The sequence below is a fragment of the Quercus lobata genome, chromosome 6 (assembly GCF_001633185.2).
Source record: "Quercus lobata isolate SW786 chromosome 6, ValleyOak3.0 Primary Assembly, whole genome shotgun sequence".
NCBI classification, from domain to species: Eukaryota; Viridiplantae; Streptophyta; class Magnoliopsida; order Fagales; family Fagaceae; genus Quercus; species Quercus lobata.
The window spans coordinates 23478581-23491277 of NC_044909.1; positions in this window are offsets into that span (position 1 = coordinate 23478581).

Consider the following 12697-nt stretch of genomic DNA (forward strand, 5'->3'; position numbering starts at 1 on the left):
AAAATAAATAAATAAACTAAACAAAGAAAATACAAATACCTGGAGCGCACAGCACAAGCTCAAGCACAGAAGCTTCACAAAATGAGCTCATATATGGTGTACCCGGCATATATGCCGGGTACAACATATAATTTTCGTCACAAAATTGAGTCACAAATTGAGGGGCCCACAACAATAGGTTAATGAAAATGATAATGAGAAAGGGACAAAATTAGTCACTTTTTATTATCTAAATTCAACACATAGTACGTTTACCAAAGAAAAATTGAACACATAGTACATACATTATACTATTGCAATTCTAGAAAGTGCAAAACCTTTACTTTTAAACAAAGAGACAAAACTTTTACTTTTAAACAAAGGGATGAAAAGCAAAGAACTAAAATCGGAAAAGATAAAAAAAAAAAAAAAAAAAAAAAAAAGAAAGAAGAAGAGGGCAAAGGCAGTGCAATGGCGAGAAGGACTGAAGGAGGCTGAAGGCAAAGAGAAAGAACTGAAAGAAGAAAAAGAAGAAGAATGCAAAGCCCCAAGTCCTCAACGGAGACAGAGAGAGCGAGAGAGAGAGAGTCACCTGTGTAAGTCTGTAAGAAAGATTTTTTCTATTTTGCAAGATTGTTGCAACTGTGTGGCCGTGTGGGAGAGACAAAGTTTCAAACTTTTCAATTTTTTTTGTCGTGTACAAGTAAGCCTTAGATGTATTGGGATGAAAATTAGAATTTTTTTTCACTTTTATTTGTTGAGGTAATTGTGGATTGTATTTTAATTTAAATGAAAATTGTGTTTATTTTTAGACTTTATATAGGTATATTATCAGGGATGGGGACCAAAATGACAAGATTATTTAAGAATCTTCAAATTATTTAAGATATTAAAAAAAAAATTTATAAATTTTTTCAAAAATTTTGGGGGCCCAAGGCCCCCTTGGTCCTCAAGTGGCTCCACCACTGCATTCCAGTCTACTTGGTAACCCTATAAAGTCATTTATTTATTTATATAAAAAAAAACATAAATTTATTACCCGATTTTTTGTTTTTTTGATAACTCAAGTTTTTTTCCTATAGAGATAGACCAATTAGAGAGAAACATTGAAATTATCAAGTTAGAATTATGAGTGTCCTTTACGTGAATTGAAATTTTTTTATGATTATTATTATTTGAGATTATCTATTAGATAAAATTATTATGATTTTTTTTTTTTTTGAGATTATCGATTAGATGGAGACTTTTGAATCCTAATTAAGTTAGGATTTCTAATATATATATATATATATATAGAGAGAGAGAGAGAGAGAGAGAGAGAAATTTTTTTAGTGTATTCTTATATATTCCTACCACGACTGCTTCTTCTTTTTTATGGTTTTTTTTTTTTTTTTTTTTTTTTTTTTTTTGATAGAAAGTAGAAACACTACTTATTATTCTAATCAGTACTCTCCCCTATTATCAAAAATTCTCATTCTCTCATAATTTCTATGTTGATTAGAAATCTAAGGATATGTTTGGTAACTGTTTTTTCTCTTTATTTTTTGTTTCTAAAAACAATTTTCTATTTTTGAGACTAAAAAACTTATTTGGTAACCCAAAATAAATAGAAAACAAAAATTGTTCTCAAAACTCAATTTGTAAAGGAAACTGAAAACATACAAAAAATTGTTTTCAATTTCTAATTTTCAAAAGTCAATGAAAATACGCATTTAATTTAATGAATCTATCTCATTTAATGAGTTAGCATTAGAGTTTAAATTCTAGTAACAACATATTTTAGTATTTTTTATTTTTTTCTTCAAAAAACTATCTTTTTTAATTTCAACTAACCAAACATGTTTTTGATTTCAAAAATACAAGAAAATTGTTTTTTCTTTATATTCCCAAAAACAAGTTTTTAAAAATAAAAAATAAAAACTGTTACCAAACATAACCTAACTCTCTTTTTGTTTTGTTTTGTTTTTTCTTATTACTTAGGTTTGTATTACTTAAGGCAATTTGATATTTGTGAAATCCATAGCAGAATGCTTTATCAAATCTACTATCCACACTATTGCAAGTATGTATTTCTCTCCTTCTTTTTTGTTTTTGTTTTTTATAAAGATTTTGCTTATGAGTCATAAAGGCAATTTTAAATCCATGAAATCCATTATATAAACCATTATAAATACTTACAGTTTATCTATTTATTATTTAAGAATTATCAAATTTTGTATTCTCTCCTACAAGGGTTTGTATTTCTGTTATGTTTAATTTACATATACTTTTCTATTAAGCCGTGCATTGCATAGGCATAACACTAGTATATATATTTTAACTACATCATCAAACAAATGTTTAAATTTTAAATTTTTGTGATCTAAAATTATGTATAAAAAAATATTTTTATTGATCAAATAGTAAATAACATCTTATTTGAATAAAATTTGACATATACGTTAAGAACATAGAAAATATGCAATTAAACAATTAGACTTTCAAAATTCACATCCAATATAAAGATTTATGAGAAATTTAGAGAGCAACTAGTTTAAAGAGAAATCATGTCCCTTATTGGGGGATTTCAAATCAGTAATGCTATTTGTCGATACCATATTTTCTCTGGCCCCAATTCATGAGTCAAAACAAAGACCAAAAAAATAAAAATAAAAAATAATAATTTTGACAAAATGTGCAAAATTATGAATTTTGAAGACAACAAAGATAAAAATAAATACAACATGATTGGATGGCAAATCAAAGGTCACAATATTTATAAATAAATAAAACCACTTGTAGCAATTAAGACCAAAACCCTAACTGGGTATGGTCAAAAAGTTGACTTTTTTATTCGACTGTTGGATCATATTGAATTTTGAACAGTTTCGTAGGACATATTTTCCCTTTGAACGATAGTATACAAGCCAAAATCGGAGTTAAAATGAATGAAATATCACCAAAATACCAAAAACCCTAATAAAATCTTAACTTTTTTTTATAGGAAAAACTAGCAATTTTTTCCTGACTTCGTGCAATAAAATGTACTGATTGGACAAGAATTGGAACAAGCAGACTAGAACATCTTGAAGAACAAGGTCTCAACTAATTTTCATCAAAAGGGCTTGACGATATCTGCTTTGGATTGGAAGATATGTAATTTTCAAGAAAAAATGTCACAAAATTTATTAGCTCTGCGTCACCTTCCTTCCGAGCGCAATATCCCTCAACAACCAAATCTTCAAATTGAGTGACAAAATAGGCTGATGAGGTGGCAAAAATGGGAGGCTAGCATAAGTGTAACATGTTACACTTATGCTAGCCACCCTTTGCCTTGGGAGGCTAGCACAAGTGTAACATGTTAGACTTATGCTAGCCTCCCATTTCCTCATTTTTCTTATAAATACTCCCCATTTTAAAGATTAAATGAGTGAAAAATAGAGAAATCGGGAGAAAAAAGTGAGGAAAATCAGAAAAAATTAGGAAATTTTGGAAAAATAAGCCTAAAAATTTTGAAAATTCTCTCTCTCGGAAACCCACCCAAAAAAAAAAAAAAAAAAAAGCCTCACCATTTTTGTTTGTAATCTTTGTGGGTAAGGTTATAGAAATGGGTTAGTTTCTTAATAACTATACCCATCCCACCATCTTTATTATGTTGTCCACATCATTTCCAGATATATAAAATCATTTCTTTTTATCTTGCTTATTGTTCATAGTTGCTTTCTTTTCTCATGTTCTTGTGTATATTGTGTATATATCTCTCTCTTTATTTCTATGTGTTGAGGGTCATTTGTGGAAGCCCAGGCAGACAGAAAGAAAGCCCAATAATGAAGGCAACAAAGAATTGACAAAATAGATAGAAAAACCCATTAGGCCCAAGCGGCAGGAATAATGGATCATAGGCCCAACAAATAAATAAATGGGTCTTGAAGAGACAAGCGGGCTCCAAGAAACTAGGAAAAGAAAGAAATAGCATCCCATGGGCAGTGTATGAGGTAGAAAAGTGAGAAAGGGCCACCGCAGGCTCAAGGCAATGCAAACTAAGAGAGTAAGGAGTTTATGGCAAGCCCATGAACCCCAAGGATAAGAATAAGGTTATTGGGCTGGGGAAGCCCAATGAAGTTAGTAAAATGCCCATGGGAGTGTGGAATTAGCAAACGGGCCAAGGAAGCCCAAAGAAAGCAATCGGGCCGTGGATGCCTAAAGGAAAAAGGGACATAGGAGCCCATAAGTAAGAGCAAAACAGTGCCCGTGACAAGCCACTGAGAAAAGGAATAAGCAGCTGGCCCAAAAGAGGTCCAGCAGGATTAAGTTATCACGGCAGGAATAACAGTTCAACGTTGCAGGAAATAAAGAAAATCAAGAGTGGACCAAAGAAATGTAAGGCCCATCATCAGACAAAGTCCAGCTCTTGAATGGAGTCGGAAACCAAGGAAAAACCCACATGAAAGGTCAGAAAACACAGACGGAGAGTCTCCAGATCACGGCAAACACATGAGCAGCAGGCAGACTCTTGGACACATCTGAAAGGGAAGCATGCGCAAAGCCCAGGCACCACCAGCCTGTACCCAGCCAATATAGGACGTGGTGGGGCCATGGGCTAGAGGTAAGAGGTAAGGGGGTATGGTTTGGTGGTGGGGAGAGGGGAAAAGATCTGTTTTGCGGCTCCTGCCCAAGCCCTTTTGGGAGGTACGTCCTGCTGGGATGACAGACTACCCAAAAGAGGCAAGTTTGAGGGGGAATCGTTGGGTGCATGCCTTGAGAGTAGAGAGAGAAAACATTTATACCGTGGCAAGAAAAAAGTGTTATGGTAGACTGAGGGACGAAACAAACCTGCCTCTGTCTGGCAAGGGTGAATGTCACACAGACTTGGTGGTCGGCAAGTACGCCCAGACCAGACAAAGGCGGTTAAGGGGCAAAATGGTAAAAGATCGGTCACAGCAGGCACTATAAAAGGGCCCTTGCCGTGCCCTGAGAAAGAGATCGAAAAACAGAGCATTTACGGAGTAGAAAGAAAAACAGAGTAAAAAGAAGAGAAAAAAAGATAAGAAAGAAAACAGAGAAGAAAAGAGAGAAAATTAAGGAAGAATGAGAGGTAATACAATGGGCATGCATCGATAGATCGGTTTCCTTCTCTCCCCCTTCAAATCTTGCTCTCTTCCAAAACGTAAACAAGGACTCCTTTTTGGGCAATAACCATTCAGGTCTGACTCCCTCAAAGCCATTAATCCCTATAACAGGATCTTTTTCCTGGGAGATTATTTGCACTGAGAAGAGGCGTTCTCCCCTCTTTGGCTTTGCTTCAACAAACTAGACTTAAAACTTGATTTATGCCCATTTGATTAGTTCGTATTATTTTCTTTACTTTCTATGTGATTGACATCATCATGACTGTAATCATGCTTTATAAGTAGGGATTACATAGCCATTTATTTAAATAGTTAGAATACTCTGTTTTGGTTATTATTATATCTGCCTGCCGTCACTCGTCTGCAACAGTGCTGCTTGTAGACAAGGCATAAGTTTATGCACAAACCGGCTCAAGTTGAGTTACAATTGGATCGGCCCCTACTCCTTTACTCAGAAACATTCGGGCCCATCACCGCAGAAGGCAACCTAGCCCAACACACCATACATAAAATAGACCCCTACATTAAATTGGTGACTTCACTGGGGAGTTGGGAAGCAGACAGGGGCAAAGGAAAGGAAAAGAAAATAGAGCCTCTCGCAAACGATGCCACCAAAGTCCAGGACGACACGGAATATGAGTGCCGTACCTTCACAAGCAGAATCCAGGCCAACGACGCCTCACCAACAGCAACTTAACCAAACAGAAGGTGCCAACAGAACGGGGGCTGATCCTCAACCTTAGACAAGAGTCCCCGCAGACAATGTTAACACCTTCATCGAAGTATTGCAATCATTACAGCACTCGCAGCAACGAATGATGGAAGAGATCCGTCGACTGAAGGCAGACAAAACAAAAGAGAAAGGCAGCCAGCATGACCCGGATCATGCGACAGACAGAGAAGAGGCACTGACAGGAGGTGTCCCACGGAACGCAGAACAGCGTTTCATTACCATGGCTGAGGTAGTGGCTCTTTTGGAGCAAGAGAGAGCCAAAACACCAAATGAGAGGTTTTACGCATGAAGACCTCCCTATCCTCTAAAAGTACTCAGCAAACCATACCCCGAGAGATATGAACCAAGGGTCTTTGCCCAATATGATGGCAGGAAGGGAAGTGCAGTAGAGCACGTGAGCAAATTTATTAACACCCTTGGCCCTTATGCAGTAGACGAAGACTTATGTCTGCGGGAGTTTTCAAAGTCACTGTGCTACCGGGCATACACTTAGTACATTGGCTTAAAACCAGGATCCATCCCAACCTGGGATGACATGGTGGATGTATTTTGCACTAAATACTTTCACGGGGAAGAATCGGTAACGCTTGCAACTCTGCAAGCGACCAAGCAAAGAAATGGAGAGGATCTGATGGAATACATCAAACGGTTCAGGGACATAGCACTTGATTGCTATGACCAATGTGAAGAAAGGACGTTAGTAGAAATGTGCATAACCAATATGATTCGGGAATTTTGAGCTGTCCTGGAGAATCTGGAGATTTCCCAGTTCGCATAGCTATTGCAGAAAGCTAGAAAGATGGCTCAGTTCGTGAAACCCAGTTCAGACAAGAGAAATGCCTCGCAGGCTATGGCGGTGTCTACTGGAAACCAGAGAAGGAAAACAGAGGGGAGGGAGTATGATACGCCCCCACCCTTACCATGTACTTCTAAGGAGCTGGATGTGCTACTTGACAAATGGATAGTGGACGGGATCTTTAAACCCAACCAGGTTTCTAGAGAGCCTACGGAGAAAGAAAGGAGGGATCCTTGCTTCTGCCGCCTGCACAACTATGTATAACATCCCACCGTAGAATGCTGGGCGCTCCGCAGGCTAGTGCACCGCAGAATTAAAGAAGGCACATTAGAGCTGACCCAGCAGGAAGTCCAAAGAAACCCACTCCCAAATCACAAGAGAAAGGATGTAGCAACAGTGGTGATATGTGCAGACCTGGGAGAAGACGAGGAAGAAAACATGGCCCTGCCTGCCGTGGCGATTACCACTCTTCAGCAAAGTGCCAAGTTCAAAAATCTATTTGACCAGTTGGGACTTACAGCAAAAGAAAGAAAAATAGCCACGGAGGCTTTGGTAAGCATCGCCTCCGGGGCAGGGGTGGAATGCCTGTCAGCAGAGATGCCAGAAGACAGGTCCTTCCTGCAGGAATCAACAGAAATCATGTTTAGCAGTGAAGATATGGAGGTGGGGCACCTAGATCATAGGAGGCCTCTCTATTTAGCAGCATCTATAAATCAAATCCCCATTAAAAGGGCCTTGGTGGATACGGGTGCTTCCGTAAACCTCATTCCGTTGAGCACCTTGCAAGCCACAGGAATTTCAGAGAAAAAGATCCAAGGATGCCCGATGGAAGTAACGGGGTTCAGTGGAAGAGGTGAGTACATCGCAGGCCACATTCAGTTATGGTTGAAAGTAGGCCCTATAGCCTCTTTAGCTCGCTTCCACGTGGTCAGAACGGAAGTATCTTACCATGTGCTTTTGGGAAGACCCTGGTTACACAAACACCGACTAGTCCCGTCCACCTACCACCAATGTGTGAAAGGAAGATTGAATGGCAGGATGATACGCATAGCTGCAAATCCCTCGCCGTTCGAGCAGGCAGAAGCCCACTTGGTGGAAACCATGTTTTATGACCAATGGGCTCCATCTGGGGAAAATTCGGTTTCAAAGCCACGAGGCACCTTTGTGCCTAGGTGGGAAGATGTTCAAGATGACTCAGAACCCGACTTAAGAGAGCTACTGGCGCGAAAGAAGAAAAGAAAAGAAGCGCCTGCCGTAGAGCCAGACGAGATACCTCAGTGCATCAGGGTCCAAGGCCTTGATGGCAGGATTGTGTATAAATTATGAAGGTGCATGGGGCCCACGGGTGAGATGCAAGTGGGTCCCACCCAAAAAGGGCAACACAAGAGTTTAGTGTGTTGCGTTGCTAAAGGAAGTTTGGGAAAAGAAGAAGAAAAGGATGAGGCAGTTGCGGCAGAAAATGACATCCAGGTTATGGCAGAGGAAGAGTTGGAAGAAGTTGACTTAGGGTCTGATTCGCGAGAACCAAGGCCTATCTCAATTAGTGCAAGCCTGACAGAAAAGGAGAAGTCAGAACTCATACTGTTGTTGAAAGAATTCAAAGACGTTTTTGCTTGGGATTACAATGAAATGTCAGGGCTCGATCCCGGGCTTGTTGCGCATACATTGAATGTGGACCCAAAGGCCAAGCCGGTGGCCCAGCCTGCCAGGATACTTCACACAGAAATAGAAAGGCAGATAGTCAAAGAAGTGCAGAAATTGCTAGCCGTAGGATTCATCAAGCCTATCCAGCATCCTTGCTGGCTATCCAACATAGTACCAGTAAAGCAGAAGAACGGCCAGATAAGATGCTGTGTAGATTTCAGAATTCTCAACAAAGCTTGTCCAAAGGACGAATTCCCATTGTCGAACATGGATTTACTAATAGACTCCACAGCAGGAAGCACCATGTTCTCATTCATGGACGCTTTCAGTGGGTACAATCAGATCAAGATGGCGCCAAAGGATGCAGAGAAAACTGCCTTCAGAGCACCCATGGGCAATTTCTACTATACTGTGATGCCCTTCGGGTTAAAAAATGCAGGTGCAACTTATCAACGAGCAATGACGGCTATATTTCATGACATGATGCACCAGGAGCTAGAAGACTATGTGGATGACATAGTGGTTAAGTCAAGGAGAAGAGAAGAACACTTTTGGGTGTTAAAAAGAGTATTTGAAAGATGCAGAGCTTTTAAGTTAAGAATGAATCCCCTCAAATGCGCATTCGGAGTGTCCTCTGGGAAATTTTTGGGTTTCCTGGTTCACAGCAAAGGCATAGATGTAGATCCGGCCAAAGCCACGGCCATAGCAACTATGAGACCTCCGACCACAGTAAAAGAATTGAAGAGCTTTTTAGGAAAAGTCTCATATATCCGGAGATTCATCCCTGGGTTGGCATCAATCACCTTTGCCTTCACCAAGTTGCTTAAGAAGGGGCAAAGTTTTGAATGGGGGGAAGCACAACAGACGGCCTTCAAAAGGCTACGACAGATAATGATGAACCTCCCCATGGTGCAGACCCCTATTCATAAAAGACCACTGCTACTCTATTTGGCTACCAACTCACACGCCATCGGCGCACTAATCGCTCAAGAAGATGGAGGTGGTATCGAGCAGCCAATATACTACATCAGCTGCGCCTTAAAAGATGCAGAAACTCATTACCCAAGGGCAGAGAGAGCATGTCTAGCCATTGTATACGCTTCGTAGAGGTTACGTCACTATTTCTTGGCCTACGAAGTATGGCTGATGACTAAGTCCCATGCCATTAAAGCTCTGTTACAACAGCCGATTCTCTCCGGCAGGATATCACAGTGGTTGCTACAATTATCATAATACGACTTGAGAATGGGGACACCTAGGGTAGTGAAAAGTCAGGCTATAGCAGATTTATTGGCGCAGTTTCTAGGAGAGGAAGAATTCCCACTGGATGATGAAGTTCCAGGGGAAGTAGCTATGGCAGAAGAAGTTAGGGAACAGTGGGTAATGAAATTCGATGGGCCTTCTACTACTCATTCCGGAGGGGTGGGAGTAGTTCTGTATCATAAAGAAGACAAGGCAGTGGCGCTGTCATTTAAGTTGGAATTCCCCTGTTCAAACAACACAGCAGAGTACGAGGCCTATCTAACTGGGCTTGCCACGGCGCTTGAAATGGGAGTCAAACATTTGAAAGTACTGGGAGATTCGAACTTGGTCGTCTGCCAGGCCAAATGAAGTTTTTCCTTAAAGGAGCCTAGCCTAGCCCCGTACAGAGCGATGGCCCAGAGAATGGAAGAAAAATTCTCAACCTTTGAGATAGAACATGCTCCGAGAAACGAAAATCGGTTTGTGGACACATTAGCTGCATTGGGTTCGCAAATAATTTTCAAAGGGAATAACACTAATATAGAAGTCAGCAAGAGGGAAGAATCCATCATTGAGGTGTTGAAGGAAAAGTTCCGGGAGTAACAGGGCGAAAGGGATTGGCGAATCCCCATAAAGGAAACCTTGGTGAAGGGAGACGATGCAACAGAATTGAAGATATTAAAAGACTATGCCTTGGTAAAAGAAGAGTTGTACCGCAGGATGCCAGGTGGGGTTTTATCTAGATGCATGGGGCAGGAGGAAGTCCAGAGAAAATTAAAAGAAATACACGACAAGACTTGAGGGTTTTGCGGGGAAGTCAATCTTTACCGCAGACTCCAGAGGGCAGGCTTCTATTGGCCAAGCATGGGTAAAGACGCAGATCAAGTCCAAACCCAGTGTGGGACTTGCCAGCTTGTGGCAGACAGGGAGGAAAGTTATGCTGTGTTCATCAGTGAGGATTGGAGAAGCCCTTTCATGCAATACCTAACAGAAGGCGTCCTGCCACAAAGGCACAGTGAAAGGTACAAGCTTAAGAGGTTGGCAACACGTTACTTCTTGCATAACACGGTCCTTTTCAAAAAAGGATATGATGGAGACCCTTTAAGGTGTTTAGGCCCTAAAGAGGCTAAAGAAATGATAAAAGAAGTACATTCAGGGGAATGTGGTGAACATCAAGGGAAGAAAAAACTTTATAGATGCCTGTTGCAGATGAGTTACTACTGGCCAACCAAGAAGAAAGATGCTGCAAAATTTGTAAAAAAGTGTCATAGTTGTCAGGTATAAGCCAACTTGATTCATACCTATCCACAAGGCTTGCACAGCATGGTCACCCCATGGCCCTTCCACACTTAGGGGCTAGATTTGGTAGGGCCAGTCATCCCACCATCACGTGGATACATATGGATATTAGTGGCTACAGAATATTTTACTAAGTGGGTAGAAGCAGTGCCACTCCGCAAGGCCACAGGGGGAGCGTTGGCAAACTTCATCAAAGAAAATATAATTGTGAGGTTTGGGGTGCCCCACAGGATCATCAGTGACAACAGTACACCATTTGTCAACAGTGATGTATGGAGAATGCTAGAGTTCTACCAAGTCAAGCACCACAAGTCATCACCTTATTACCTTCAAGGGAATGGGCAGGCAGAGGCAATAAATAAAATTCTCATAAAAATCATCAGCAAAATGAGCCAAGAGTATTCGGGAGGATGGGCGATGCACCTACCAGATGCTCTCTAGGCTTACAGAAAATCACCAAAGTCAGCCACAGGCTTTTCACCCTTTTCCTTAGTCTACGGAACTGAAGTAGTGAGTCCGGTAGAAATAATGACACCGTCCCTAAGGGTCATGCAGATGCGAGAAAAAGAAAAAGAGGGAGAAGTCTTCGCAGCAAAAAGGTTCGAGGACCTAAAAGAGCTGGATGAAAGGAGGGAAGAAGCCCAGGAATGAAGTCGAAAGTACAGGAAAAAGATGACTGAAGTCTACGGCAAGATGACCAAGGAAAGAGTGTTTGCGGAAAGACAACTAGTGTTAAAAGTGGCAAACTATGTCAGGCGAGGTCTGGCAGGACCATCCAAGTTCACACCAAAATGGGAGGGACCCCTTGTGATAAGGGAAGCGCATCAAAGTGGGTATTATCGCTTAACTCAAATGGATGGCAGGGACTTGATGGATCCCATCAATGGAAAATAGCTGAAGCGTTATTTTGCTTAGAGAAGAAAGTTATGTGGTTGTCCCTTTCTTTAGTTTTTTGTTTATGTTTCCTTCACTTTTTCTTTTTTTTTATTCCTCCAAGTGACTATGTCACAGAAGAAATTGTAATGTGCTTTCATGAATATGCAATGAAAAAGTACGAAGTATTAGCATCATGTCATAGCAATAGTAAAGAAAAAGTAGCAAAGTGTAGCATTATTACAAACCCAAACTGTGGCAACAAGCCAAGTAACTACGGTAGGAAACATACAAGTGTTCTGTGTGACATAATAAAAACAGAGAAACAAAGAAAAGGAAAGGAAACCGCGCCATCATCAATGAAGTCCGGAAATGAGACTCTGATCTCCAAAGCGACTAGGCCCACTAACGCCGGAAAGAAGACGCTCACGGCGACCCTCCAAATCCACCACCTCTTTCTTCAAAAGCTCGATACGGGCGTCTATGACATCAACAACTGGTTGAACTCTCCTCATAAAAAAGGCTGGGGCAACCTCACGTAGATGATGAAGAACAAACTCCACAGTGAAACCCACACTAACGAGCTCTTGAATCACGACCCTCCACTGCAGGATCCTCTCGGCAGAAACAGAGTCAATAAAGTTATGCTCAATGTCGTTCAGCACACACCTCAGCATTTTCAAGAAATGCTCCCTAGTAGAACGACCAAGGCAAAACTCCTGCATAAAGTTGTCGTGACGGTTGTAGATCATCACTAAGTGAGAGATGTAATCCTCAGGGACTCGGAAGCCATAAAAGTCTACATAAGGAGGAGCGGAAGCCCAAAAGTCTACCGGACCAAGGTCGTTAACCTTTGGCTGGTCAAAGCGGGCAAGGAAGGTCACAGCATCATCCAGGATGGCGGTAGAACTACTACCCGCCTCAAACTGAGAAGGGATAGTAGGAAGTGGACTTATAAAAAAAGGAAACGCAAGGCAAAAAAAAAAAAAAAAAAAAGCCATGGCACGGGAAGAAAAGACTTGC